A 13918-nucleotide genomic window follows, 5' to 3' on the forward strand; every position below is an offset into this window, starting at 1 on the left:
GTTTGTCCGCAATAAACCTCTCTTTCTCTTTTATACTTCTCCTGGGTCCTGTGTGGTTTATTTGCATTAATTAACTACTTATTCTTATTATGACATCTGAGCTTTATACCCATATACCCTATGATATCAATCATAATAAGTCCTTACATATGTTCCTTTGGGGCACTTCTTTACGCATTATAGAATTTTCACAACATCACTCCCCCTTTGAGACTGTCAAGTCTCAACAAACCCTACGTCCCAGTGAAATCGTCACCTAACCAACCCATGAATTATAAACATTATACATAAAGAAAAATAAAAACAAGGAAAAACAACAAAACAACAAAAACAAGGGCAAACAACATTCTACAACATTACAGGGCAAACAACATTCTACAACATCACTCCCCCCAACCATACCCGAAAACAGCATACAGCCCCAAGCCCATTCTCAATATGGTGAACCAGGAGTGAGCGAAAAACCCTCGGGAGTCCAATACGAGGGAAAATTCTCACTCTGCCCGCTCATAGCGCGACAGCGAATTCGGAACCACCAGGAACACCGTTAGTGCATTTCGCAAACACAATGTCTAGGCATGTCAACAAGTTGTCCATGTATATGGTGGGAAGTAACGTGCCGTTTACCACCACCAGTGATGATTTCGATGCACTGACCGAATCCATAGCGGTAGCGGGATCCGTACGCGTCGGCCCTCACGCAGGGCCGCCCAAATGTCTCGGAAGCGAGCGGCACAAAGGTCATCCTGGGCCGTGTCCGCCACCGCGTCTGAGGAGCCCCCTCTCCTTGACGTGGGCCCCTCCCATGAGTACATGAATCGGGGCGTCCCGATTGTGTCCGGAAGCCCCTGCCGCACAGCAGCGGTGTGGGACGTCCAGAGTTGATATCCATAAAAGAGCAGCGTACAGTACTGGCGTGTGGCAGTCTGCATGATGTGCGGGGAGAAAATATAAGCGTGTTTACGACCGCGCCCATATGTTGAGGCCACAGAAAGGGACCGGCGAACTTCGTAGCTGTGTACTTGTACTTGGAGTCCCCTCCGAAGATCGTACTGGTCCATGCGATAGGCTTGGATCGATAACCCCTCCGGGAGAACAAGGTCTGCGTTGTCCAAGTTGAGTGGAACGGGGCGTGAGTCCTCCAGTAGAGTGTACCACGTGTCAGGCGTTGGCGGTGGAGGGTATGTCAACCATGTGCGGTGCGACGCATCACCCAGATCGAAGTCCTTCCATATGTAATCAGACATATCAATGGCCACGCTTAGTTGGTGGCACGTGCAGCAGCAGTCGTGGGTCACCAGGGGTCCGGTGTCATCGATCCGACATGCAATGCCTCTAGGGGTGAGCTCCAGGCGCCCGCATGTCCAAGGACGTCGGACGGGGGCACGTCTGGAAGGGAAGCGCAGCATGGCCCTGCACACAACACATACAGAGAGATGCAGACCCACACACAAAACAGACAACATGCACAAACAAAACAGGACCAAGGGCCCCCAGTAATTCTTTGCTCAAACATATGTACATCGTAGTCATAAGTACCCGTTGATCAGTTTAGGGGACTATGAATGTCTGACTACGGCCACCACCAGTAGTGGTTGTGGTGTGAGGAGTACATCCATCGTGGCAAGGGGGCTTTGATCTGGTATTTGTTTTTCAGTGAGTGCCAAATATCCGAGAATGTCTGAGCATAGTATTTCTTTGGCAGGATGGCCACCACTTCTGAGTCACCGCTTCTCCGCAGGATTGGATGTAGCCAGGCTGGCTGTGGTGGGAGGCTGGCCAGGCTGCCCTTTGTGCCACGAGTGTGAGTGGTCCAAAGGGGATATCCACAAAAGAACAGGGTGTAATACTGCCGGGTCATGCTTTGCTGAATATTGCGTGATATAAGGTACGCATGTCTTGTTTTGGGTCCATACAGTGATGCCACTGAGATGCACCGGCGAAGTTCGTAAGAATGTACACGCAAAACTAATCTGTCTGTAAGCCAATAATCCTCATCTGGTTGATGCCAAGCTAGCCAGGTCGCTTCCTCGAGCATGATGTCCGCATGTGAAAGGATGGGACGTTCATCTTCGTGAAGGGTGCTCCACAGGTCTTGTGAGGATTGAGGCGGGTATGACCTCCAAGTGCGTTGCGGTTCGCTCTCTAACTTAATATGCAGCCACCAACGATAAGCAGATAGGTCCACTTCCAGAGCCAGTCGTCGGCACGAAAAACAGCAAGTGAAGTGGGGGACACCGGATGCATTGTAGAAGCGATAGGCTGTGCCTGTAGAGTCACGCTCAAGGTGTGCACACGAGTGGTGCCGGCGGGCTGGCTGGCGTAGAGGACGCCGGAGTGGAAGACACTGCATCATTCTGTACACACAGGGACAAAAGTGGACACGGACAAACAATTATATGCTAGGGGTTACTAGGGGGCAGTCGGTTCTCGTACAGCATGTTGTCGTCCTCATCTAACAGCGGAAACAGGTCTGGGTTTGCGTCCGCGTCAATGATGTGCAACTGCATGTACTGGCCAAAAAGGGAGTGAACTGTTTTGTCAATCAGCGCACGCAGCAGAGGTAGTCCGCAGCAGGCAAGGAAAGCTATAACTAGCAACACTGTAAGAATTATCATACCTATGCGCATGAGTCCTGCTAGCCAATCTCCTGAAAGCAACCATTTATACCAAGCGGGATCTGGCGCGCCTGAATTACGGACCATCTGGTCCCGGTTTGCTTTCATACGGGTTAATAACGTGGATAGTGGTCCCATGGGGCCCGTATGCAGTGGGATAACAGTGCAGCACTCGGATCCAATCATATCACATACGCCTTGCTCTGGCCCACACATTTGATCTATAGCGAATCGGCTCTCTACGTGCTCTCTTTCATCAGTGTTGTGGCATGCAGTTGTTCTGAGATGAGCTCTAGAGCTGCAATTGTGTGATTGATGAAGCGCTGCTGATTGTACCATACATAATTTATCCACCCCATGTTCCTACGTGTCTGAACGTGCGGTAGCAGGACAGCCCACATGGTTGAAGAACTGTCCGAGAGCGCCCTGTGTTCTTCTGGGACGCCTACCGGCTCGCCTTTCCAGTCTATGTATATATGGGGATCCGCCGACCAGGCCGGGAGCACAGAAGAATTTGTGTACTCCACATACTTCGAAATGTCCCGTTTGGCGCATGAGGTGTGAGTGGGGGTTTGAGTTAAGAGACTATCGAGGAGGGAGTCATTTAATGCCAATACTGTAAGACCTCCTTCCAGCACAACCGGGGCACAGAGACCATGCCACATTCGGGGGAGCGTTTGAAGTGCTGTGTCATCCCCACAATACCAAAAAATATCAGCTAGTGGCAGTGTGCCGAATCTTAGACTTGGAACGGTCATTAATCCTGGGACGGGCTTCTCACACCCATACTCTGACGTGTTACAGGGCGGGAGCACATTTACTATGGGATGATGAGCGTCTAGCGTGTCCTTACAGGCTTTTTTAGGAAGGAAACCTACCCACACTGCTCCCTTCGAACGAATACATAGGGGAAACTCCTGATTAGGTCGCGTCCTAACTGTCATATCGGTTGGAACTGGTGAGGCCACTGGTTGGAACGTACAGGATCTGCTTATATTGCCCATCCATTTTGACCCGTGCGTTCTTGCGGCTGATCCTAGCAAGCAAAGTGCAGGGCATAAATGTGTATCATTATAGGGGGGCTTGTCACACTCCTCCACTCCCCTGATAGGTATTATATAGGGGAGTTGCTTGCTTATCGTATGCTTCATGGCATACGATACATGTACTATTGGTGGTGACTTCATGAGCTGAGTCTATCAGCCATTGGCGATATAAATTGCCCCTGGCCGCTTCGGCTGTCGTGTTATATTGGGTGATACTTCTTACTGTAACATATGACATAAGATCCTCATGGTCACCCTGTAGGGAAGAGTTGCGGGGACTGCACTTATTGCTCGAGCTATCAGTGCATTTGGCCCAAAAATCTATACTAGCTTGACGGAACTGGAACCCAGGGCTCCATGCTGGGACGTAGACTCGGGCCTTATAGGCGTCGACAAATGTAGTTCGCTGTAACGAGGACGGGTAGGTAGCTGTGGCATGGAGACTATAGTACCATAATGCGTGGATTAGCCGGCAATGACCGCCGTCCTCATCATCTGCAGGACGTCCCGTGACAACGATGCTAGTCATCGGGTCTACTGTCACCTCACCTGGCCATCTAATACGAATTTCGAGAGTCAGAGTATGGTAAGATGCCGATTGGTTAGTAGCCCACCCTATGGGGTCGGGGACCGATGCTGGAAAGGGACCTGTATAGTCAAATGAATACATTACAAAATAGACTGTGTTGTTTTGGATTTTCTTTCGAACGCTGGCATGAGCAAGTAGCCCTAAGGCGCATTTCATGTGTCCCTCTATGGCCCTCTGGGCTGTGTCGTTATCTACCCCTACCAATGTTGGGTAGGACCCTACCCCTTGAAAGACTGTCCGTCCATTGATGGTGGCAGAACCAGTGCCTACGTCCCGTTTCAGTCGAATACCTATCTCAGAGCCATTGATCGCCCTCGCCTTACTTGGGGTGTGGGTCTCATTGTGGGTGTGATTGGTTCCTAAGTGCGAGTCATGCGCCTGTGTATATGTCACTAAGAACCCTGCTGTAATTGCTACATTTAGGCACAGTCCTATCACGCAAGCTGCATAAAAGAGTTGTGTCGTTAGCCCATCGTGTTTTTTCCTGTCAGTTTCGTCAGAGTTATCTAATGGTATCTTTCGCGTTTTGTTAGCATGGGGTGGGGATATCTGCACCATGGTGAGTACGGGTACCGTATTATTCTCTAGTCACGCAGTGTGGACCAGAGTTCCTCGAGATTTATGGTGCTATATGGACCCGGGGGAATGCCTGGGTCCGCGGCGTCTGAGTGATCTGTCTGCTCGTTATCTGATGGGGTGTCTGAGCCCCCTGCTGGGCCTGTATGTATTCTCGGGACCACGTCAACTATGCTGTCTGAGGGACTCACGGGTGGTTCCTCTGTGTCATCTGATGTTGTGCTGTCTGTGGCCCCCTGTTGTGTGCGTGCTCTAACTCTGCCGCACGTTCCTGCAGCTGGGCCTGTCACCGGCGTGGGACCATAAGGGTCCTGCTCATCCTCGTAGTGCGGTGACCCTTCAAGAGACCATAGGGTCTGCCAGTCTTTTCCTGACCTTGAAGTAGGCACTTGTTCCGTTGACTGCGGCTCTGCCCTGGATGTTGATGGTTGCTCTTGGTCAATGGGCCGTTGTCCTTGTGACTTCGAAGGTTGCTTTGCGGGCTTTTTCTCCGAGGAGGGTTGTTGGGTCTGTGGTTGTTCTGGGTCTGAGACTGAGGCGTCTTCCTCGGTGTCTGCTTGGGCTGTTGCACGACAACAGTGATTGAGGTGATACCAGTATTCCTTACCTTCAACTTTGACTGCTGTGGGGGTAGCTAACACCACTTTGTACGGCCCTTCTGTCCTTGGCTCCCTCCAATGTTTTCTCTTGAATACCCTGATGTACATGTAGTCTCCTGGTTCTACCTGATTGAGTGGCTCTCTTACTGATGCCCCGTGTGTGGCTGCGCCAACCTGAGGATACAAGAGGCTATGTATATGGGTTAAGTGCTTTACATAACTTGACATTTCGCCCTCCATTTGCTCCAGCGATGGGCCCTTATAGGGGCCTCGTGTGTACGCCACAGGCATCGGCCTGCCTGTGAGCATCTCGTGAGGTGTCAAGTGTGTGGTGCGGTTTGTCTGTGAGCGCATCTTCATCAGTGCTAGTGGCAACGCTTGGACCCAATTCAGGTTCGTACTATGGCATATTTTGGCGATCTTCTCTTTTAGTGTCCCATTGGCTCTCTCTACTTTGCCCTGGGAACTGGGATGGTACACGCATCCCAACTTTTGTTTAATGCACAATGCCTGTGTGAGGGATTTAATCACTTTGTTTACAAAGTGAGGTCCATTGTCTGAGCTTAGTAAGTCTGGGATACCAAACCTAGGGATTACTTCCCTACACAGGAACTTAGCCACTGTTTTGGCATCATTTCTGGCACAGGCCACCGCCTCAACCCACCTGCTGAACACATCGATCACTACTAGGATGTACTGCTTCCCTTCTGCCTTTTCTGCCATATCCACAAAGTCCATCATTAAGTGCCTGAACGGGCCTCTAGGCTCTGGGATATGACCTATTGGAGCTGTAAAATGTTTCCTGACATTTCTTGTTGCGCACAACTCGCATGTCCTCAAAGCCTTATCCACCATGCAGGCCAAGTATGGAGACCACCAATTCTTCCTGATAGTTTCTATTATCACCCTTCTGTTACAGTGATCTATCCCATGTGCTTCTTTTATCAGCATTGGTAATAGTGCTGTGGGTGCTACCCACAATCCTTCACCTCCTCTCCATACCCCCGTATCCCTATCCTTAAAAGTTCCTCGCCTTTCCCATTGCTCTACTTCCTCTGGGCTGGCAGTCTCCTGAGCATCTCTTATGTCCTCTATTGTCATTACTTGTGGACGCCCATCTGGCTCTTCCCCTTGTAGGACTGCCATTAGACACCTCTCACCTACTGCTGCCTTTTTAGCTGCTTCATCTGCCGCAGTATTTCCCTTTGTTATCGTCGTACCATCCGTCTTGTGGGCTCTGCATTTCACTATAGCCAATTTCTTAGGTAATTGTATGGCTGCCAACAACTCTGATATGGCTGGCCCATGGGTGATGGTTGAGCCATCCGCTCTCTGGAAACCTCGTTGTGCCCATATCGGCCCAAAAACATGACATACCCCGTATGCATAAGCAGAATCTGTGTATATCGTGCATGTCCTCCCTGCACCTAACTTACAGGCTGCTGTTAGGGCTTTTATTTCTGCCAATTGTGCTGAACATGGTTGAGGGACAGTCACTTCGCTGACCGTCCTATACATATTCTCGACTAGATCATACTCCACTACTGCATATCCTGCTCTATTTCCATCGTTCGTGCGATAACATGATCCGTCTACGAAAAAGATTTGCTGTGCTCCTAGGAGTGGTTGTGACTCTAAGTCTGGGCGAGCCTTTAGAAACTTCCCAGACTCCTCTGTACAATTATGTGGTGTCCCATCTTCGGGCAACACCATCCTTTCGGCTGGGTTCACTGTGTTACACCTCTCAATTGTCAGTTCTGGTGCTGACAATATTACATCGTATCCGGTTCGCCTTGCGTTTGTTATTACAAAAGCCTGACTTGTCAGTAATGCATGCAGTGCGTGTGAAGTGTATAGTGTCACCGAGTGACCCATCGTGATTGTAGATGCCTTTTGATATGCAAATGCAGCTGCTGATATGGCACGATAGCAAGGCGGCATGCCCTTTTCAACATTATCCAGGGTGGTGCTGAAATATGCAATAGGTTGTTTTCCCATACCTTGTTGCTGTTGCATCAACACTGCAGATGCGAACCCCGTCGTTCTGACACATACAGATAAAATGGCTTACTGTAATCTGGACTAGCCAGCGCTGGGGCTGATGCTAGTGTGCATTTCAGCATCTCAAAGGCCGCTGATGCCTCAGGTGTCCATGTCAGCTGTGCATTAGGTTTAGTCTGATCTGCCGCCTTTATCAGGTCCCTGAGCGGTTGGACCTTTAGTGCAAAGTCGCATACCCATGGTCTACTGAAACCTGCCATGCCCAGGAATGACAACATCTGTCGCACGGTTTGAGGTCGTGGTGCTTCGCGTATAGCCTGCACATGGGCCGGTAGTATTTTCCGTGAGGTCCCTTCTAGAACTCTTCCTAGATATTCTACCTTTTTCCGGCAGAACTGCAGTTTCTCCTTACTGACTTTATGCCCATTGTTTGCCAGGGCTTTTAGTACTTTTATTGAGTCCTTCAAGCACTGTTCCTTCGTTTGGCTACAGATCAGTAGGTCATCGACATACTGTAACATAAGACTTTTCATTTGCAAATTTACCAGATCTCTAGTCAGTACTTGATTGAATATTGATGGACTCTCACAGTATCCTTGGGGCAACCTCGTGTATGTGTACTGTTGCCCCCTGTATGTAAATGCAAACAAATGCTGAGAGTCGGGGTGCATAGGGACACTGAAGAAGGCTGAACACAGGTCGATTACTGTGTACCACCTTGTTCCTTCTGGAATATTTGATAGCAAGGTGTGTGGATCTGGGACCACTGGGGTCTTGGCTATCACTATTTGATTAACTGGTCTCAAATCGTGGACCAGTCTCCATTTGTCGGAGTTGGGCTTTCTGACCGGAAAAATTGGAGTGTTGCATTGACTCTTTGTGGGGATCAGGACCCCTGCTTCCACTAGCCCTTTGATAGTTGGTCCTATCCCTTCTTCTGCTTGTTTGGACAGCTGATATTGTCTTTGGTAGGGTAGTGGTGCGTTGGGTCTAACCTGTATCTTTGCTAGCCCTGCTGATTTAACTAATCCTACATCTGTTGCATGTTTAGCCCACAGTTGTTCTGGGACTCTACTCAATGCTTCCTCTACTTCTTTCTCTGTCAACTCTTCTTCATCTGGCATTTGCGGCATTTGTACTTCTACTTCTACTCTCACCTGTATTTTGGTTTGCTGACTTACTAGCATGGTGGTTGCTACCACATGTTCTATCCCTACATAGTCTATTTTCAGAAACCTTCTATCTTCTGCAACATGCATCCTAGGGTTTTTGGTTGAGTTCCACTGTGTTACCTTTCCTGCTTCTCTCATCATAGGCCCTAAATCTTTTGATTCAAAACCCTTCCTGACCATCAGGGAGATGTGGGAGACTGCCTCCTCAACTTGGTACCACCCTTGGATCTGTTCTGGGAGTATGACATATGCAGCCACTCCTTGTTGGCCAATTATTATGCTGTTTATGTTAATGATGAATTTCCCTCCTTCCAGTCGTTCCTCCCATAGCGAGGCATATTCTTCGTCTTTCCTCCCTGCATCATATTTTAGAGTGCAATGCCACGGTTCCCTGGTCTCACGGCAGTCTGGACGAATGTGAGTCAGCCATGGCTTCCAGTCAAAATATTCTTGCCATATCTTTGATGTGTCTTTGTCTTTGATCTCCATCCAATATACCTTATCCAATTCAGGTATTTCTTCTTCTTGGCTTACTACTAAGTACTGTTGGGCTAGCATTTCTGGGAGTGTTATCCACACCCCTGCTGGCCCACAGTGTATTTTGGCTCCCAATTTACAGAGTACATCACGTCCGAGAAGGTTAGCTGGGGTATCTGGGGAGTACAGTAAAGGAGCTTGGACCATTATTCCTTCCACAGTGATCCATTGTGGCTCGGTGAATCGTAGAGTCTGAGTTTTTCCTGAGAAGCCCACTGTTTTTATCGCTCTACGTGTGAGGGGAAGCTTTGAGCCTTCTTTTCCAATGCTTGTAAATGTTGCTCCTGTGTCAATCAGGAATGGGGCCTGTAGTTCATTTCCAATTCCCACTATAATTGTTGGTTCTTGTGCAGGGTGCAATGTAGTGGTACACTGCACCAGCTCCCCCTCTGGCTTCTCTAAGCTCCTTCACATTCCTCCTGGAGCTGGGCCCATCGGGCTTCCTCCAGGTGGGATTGGGGCCTGTCCCTGCATCCCTGGGCCCATCCACTGGCCCGTCCAGTTTCCAGCTCCTTGTTGTGTGGCCGCAGGTCCTTGCTGCATTCCGGGCTGTCCGTTCCCTTGTTGGTACATTGGCATGTTCATTTGTGCCGGCATTTGCTGCCTTCCCTGATTTCCCATGGCACCCCCTGGAGCTCCGTACGGCAAATAGGGACAATCTCTCTTCATGTGGCCGGGGTTGTTACAATTCCAGCAACTTCCTCCTTGTCCTCCTGTACCCCAGGCGGGTCTTTGCGGCCGTGGTCTTCCTGGACCTCCTCTTCCTCGGCCCCTGCCTGGTCCCCAGCCACGCTGTTGGGGAGCATATTGAGGGTTCATGGGGTAGTTCATCGGGTACCCCATTGGGTATTGCATCATAGTTGGAGGTGACGGTTGTGGTTGTGTCATCATCACTTGTGGTGCCCCTCCATTCTGAGGTGGTGTAGTCTGTACAGCGACGGGGGCCACCATAACTGCTGCCTGCTTTGAGGCATACTCTTTGTCTTCCTTTTTCTTTTTCTCATGGGTTTCCTGTTTATTTCTTGCCAGTTCACTTAGTTGTGCTTTATGGAGCTGCACCAGTAGGTCTTCTGCGGCTTTCTTTGTCTCCCTTTTCCTCTTCCTGTATAATTCTGTATGATGGATTACGTTTGCCTCGAAGGTTCCCCATGGCATGGTGTTCAGCCCCACTACTGTTTCGAGTTGGTCCTGCACTTCAGTTGGGAGTGCCCTTTTCAACATGAGCTTAAACAATGTCGCACTTGCTGGTGTCTCATCCCATGAGGCTCCCATTTCCTCTCTCCAGGATTCCTGGAGTCTTAGTATGAACTGAGCCACTCCCTCTTCATCTTCCAGTTTTATTTTCTCTACCTTTCCTGGGTCTGCCTTTGTCGGGTATGCATTTCTCAATTGATCCCACAGTTTGTTCCTGTACGGGTTGAGGGTTATTCTATCGGCTCTCGAGTCTTCTGCTTGTCTCTTTAACCCTGCCAGATCGAATATCTCCATCATTTTTGCTTTTCCCACTGTTTGGCACAGGATCGCCTTGAGGTCTCCCAGGGCCAGGATCTGACCCATTGTATGCTCTTCAAACTTGGTGATCCACCTTTGTGCTCCTTCACATACGTTTGGCAGTCTCTTTACCAATCCAGTCATATCCATGAATGACCATGGCACATAATGCACATCTTTCCCTTTAACTATTAGGGGACATTGTGTTGCTGCTTCTGGCTTCAGATGCATATCCATCATGTCTGCGGCTGTTCTCGGCTGGTTGACCCTTCTAGCTCCTCTTCCTCCTCAAAGGCTATGAGGTTGTCACCTTCCTCCTCTTCTATCTGTCGGCTTTGGGCCTGTGAGCGCGTGACTACATGTCGTTGTCCCGTTAAATGCTTCCACTTTTGCCCGTCTCTCCTCCCTCGCACAGGGAGGGAAGTTCCCCTTTCCTGATCCATCTTCCTTTCAAGCTTGGTCAATTTCACATCTTGTTCCTTCAGCTTTGTTTCCAGTCCTCTGCATACAGCGACTGAGAATTCTCCCCTCTCTTTTTGCTGTATTCGAGCTCTATGTTCGGCGAGTCGCTGCTCTTCCTTCACTTCTCCCCTCAGTTCCTCCACCCTCTTTCCTATTTGCGATGTTTGTTCCCTCAGCCCTTGGAGGTTTTCTTCTGCTGCTTGGCTTCGATCCTGGGCCTCCTGCAGCCTCCTGTTTTGCTTGTGGACCTCTTTTTCCACTGCATGGCTCCGATTTAGAGCCTCTTGAAGTACTTGGTTCTGTCCCTCGCCCAGCCATAGGCCCTCCGCTTCCAGCGGGGTCAGCTGCACCTCTCCTTCCAGCCTCACCTTTACTCTTCCCACACCGTGTTGGTGTTCTGTATCCACTGATGTGGTTCTTGAGTTTACTTCATCGCCATCCACTGATGCAGCCCTTGAACGTACTTCATCACCGTCCTCCGAGACTGCACTTGAGCTTACTTCGTCGCCACTGACCAGTTCCATTGGGGTGAGCGACTGTGGGCTGTGTGATCTCTTCTCTTTTTCCCTCCTTGCTTCTCCCCTTTCTCCTTCTGAGTGTCGTTCTAGCCCCTCTCTGCCTGTCATGGGGGTTCTCTGCGAGCGGTTCCTTACGTTCACTAGGGAGTCGTATAATTCCTCCATGTTTTTCAGCAGACCTTTCCGCTCCCTCTCCTCTTCGGCCGTCCAGGGTGGGTTGTTAGGTCTTCCCCTGAGGGTCCCCCCCCCCCCCGAGGGCGGGGGTGCTGCTCTGCGGTTGCAAGCCCGGTCGGTGGGGGTACCCCTTTACCCATTGTGCATTGTAGCTTTCTGGGTCCCTTTCCCAGCTTGACGTATCGCTCCATTCCTCTCTGCTTCTTCCTGCCATACCCGCCTGCACGTGCTCCAGGTTCTTGGGTTGTTCATCTACCTTCTTCTCATCTTTCTCTTTGTCTTCCCTTGAGGGGTAAGCACATGCTCCGTGGCTTTTCCCTCCAGTTTCCCCTTCTCCCATTGACTTCTGCCGTATGATACCCTTCACTTGCCCTCCAGTTATTTCCAGTTCTATTTCTTGCCTGTCATCTTCTGTTGGTATCATGGGGTATATTCCATGATACCTAGGTTTGTATTGTTCATTGTAGGGTGGGGGTTGGAGCTGCTCCACACATTCACCTGATGGTGGGGCTGTTGCCTTCTCCTTTTCTTGTTCTTTTAACGCTGTTTTTCCTTTCTCCTGTTCTTTCTCTAGCTCTAATTTTAGTTTTTCCTCTCTCCTTTTCCTTCCTTCCTGTTCAAACCAGTCCACTATCTCCCATTTTCTCATTGTCTTTTCCTTATTTTCCTTTTTTATTTCTCCCCAGCATTCTATTCTCTCTTTCATCTTTTTACACTTTCCCTCGTCAAATGTTCCTCCTTCTGGCCATTGCAGCTCTCCATTTGTCCGGTCTTGCCATTTTTTCATGTATTTTTTGATCTCTTTTTCAGCATCTTTGTGCTTTATTGTCATAATTGCCGCCGGAGTGAACAAGTTCTTCTCTTTCTCCATCATGCACCCCTGTCTCACCCTTGCAGCGCTACCATGTGGCCTTGGGGTCACCGTTGACCACTTTAGTTGAACTATTATTCTTTTTACTGTTAGTCGCGGCTGTACTGGATCTTTTCTCGTTCAGCTCTCGAGAGGATTTATTTTATCTAGGAGAATGGATATCGCGAACCCCCTTTCCCACTGCACCAGACGCTTTTCCACCAATACCAGTGCCGTCAATCCTGAGCAATAATTAACCTGTCGCGGCCGTTCCTCAAATAGTTCTACTAATGGTTCGTCGTCTTCGTCAACTGTCTCTGTTAAGAATTCGCTTAGCGGTACTTCGGCCTGTTGCCTACCTGGGGTATCTACTAGGGTCCTTAATATTGGGCTCAATAACCGAGGCCTCCAGATCGCTTTTATTCTTTCACGCCAATTGTCATACAGAAAAAGAGTTTCTAATGTCCACAGCCCATCAAACCTTGTTAGAGACCACAACTTAGCTGCTATCTGTTCATCAGACTGGTGCCTTTCTACACCGTTCCTATCTCTGTATATCCTCGTTCGTCCCAGAAGAATGTTCGTACTCCCTTAGTTTCTATTTCTAGGTCTGTTTCTCCCTCAACGTCTGAATCTGAACCTAATTCCTCGTCACACCTTAGGTCTATATCACCCATCCACTAATGTCCCTCAGCGTGCCACCGCGCCTTTTTACGTGTTTGCGTTTTGTCCTCTGTGTGGTGTCGTGTTACTTACCTCACTTTATCCTACTCCATAAGTCCCATAAAGCACTTAAGTGCCCACAGTCCGATACCTAAGTCCCACTCAATTAATCCACACCCTGCTACTATAATTATAATTACTTCTAATGCAAACAGCAGTTCATTCTCCATTCAGATCATCGGTTTAACAATATTTCGCTACTGCGTTCACCACTTTGAACAAAATCTCCGTTATTTGACTCAACACTTTACGCATACACAACAACCCTTCCATTCACATATATCTTTTTCCCGTATACTATTCACCGTATACCGTTCACCGGGGGCCCCCCAGCCCTACCAAGCAGACCTGTCTCACCCGACAGCGGTATCTAGGGACTATCCTTTTCCACACCTGCCCGTGCAGCCACGGTGTATGAGTTTAATGGTACTCACACCCCGCCGGTATCCGCAGGATTTTTACTCCAAGATCTTCTCTTACTCAGGCCTATTCACAACACTTTATGTCTGATACAAATGACAGTAATTACCCGTGAGATCTCATTAAGTACATACAGTCACCA

The sequence above is a fragment of the Tachysurus fulvidraco genome, chromosome 7 (assembly GCF_022655615.1).
Source record: "Tachysurus fulvidraco isolate hzauxx_2018 chromosome 7, HZAU_PFXX_2.0, whole genome shotgun sequence".
In the NCBI taxonomy this organism is placed as follows: Eukaryota; Metazoa; Chordata; class Actinopteri; order Siluriformes; family Bagridae; genus Tachysurus; species Tachysurus fulvidraco.